This window comes from Gavialis gangeticus, unplaced genomic scaffold, assembly GCF_001723915.1.
Source record: "Gavialis gangeticus isolate Ggan-Ray unplaced genomic scaffold, GavGan_comp1, whole genome shotgun sequence".
Classification (NCBI taxonomy): domain Eukaryota; kingdom Metazoa; phylum Chordata; order Crocodylia; family Gavialidae; genus Gavialis; species Gavialis gangeticus.
In genome coordinates, this window is record NW_017728991.1 from 1,588,014 (window position 1) to 1,588,612 (window position 599).

Here is a 599-nt window from a genome sequence, read left to right on the forward strand (position 1 = left end):
AGTACCTCTGACTGTTTGCTGGCAGGTGAAGCAGAAATCAGGTGTCTTGTTCTATTTATTTCGCGTGTACATAGTGTATTTGCTCCCGGCAGAGACGCAGAGGCTGCGACAGGTAGCGGGGGGGTGGGGGGCGGGGGGCGGCCGTCTGCTTGGGTTCGTTTTCGATGCACTGTTTGCCCCCAGCCTGGCTGGGGCCGGGGAAGCCTGGGGAAATTGCTGTATATAGGGAGGGGCTGGGCAAAGATCCCCCCCCTCCTGTGTAATATAGACCCCCCCCCAGCTCCTGCTTGCGACGCAGCACGCGTGTCAGCGCGGGGCCAGGCTGCGGCATGCTTACCTCTGACCCACACCTGTGTGCACAGGCTGGGGAGAGGGGCAGCGGCTGTGCACGGGGCCCCTGGGGCAGGGGTGTGCCCAGGGAATGGGCACATGGGGGGCCGCTACACGTGGGCTCATGTGTGCCCTCCCCTTCTTCCACCAGGCGGGACCTGGTCTGACCAGGGGGGCAGGAAAGGTCCTGGGGCACCCCCCGCTCATCAGACCCCTGCCTCTCTTCCAGGTGGCCGGGGGGGGGGGGGCAGTTTTCCAGGCAAACCAAA

General features: G+C 64.6%; 1 protein-coding gene across 1 annotated transcript in view; it reads left to right on the top strand.

The window, feature by feature from the left end:
- BAHCC1 (BAH domain and coiled-coil containing 1) overlaps positions 1 to 599 on the top strand; it is a 93,095-nt gene that overhangs the window by 91,419 nt on the left and 1,077 nt on the right.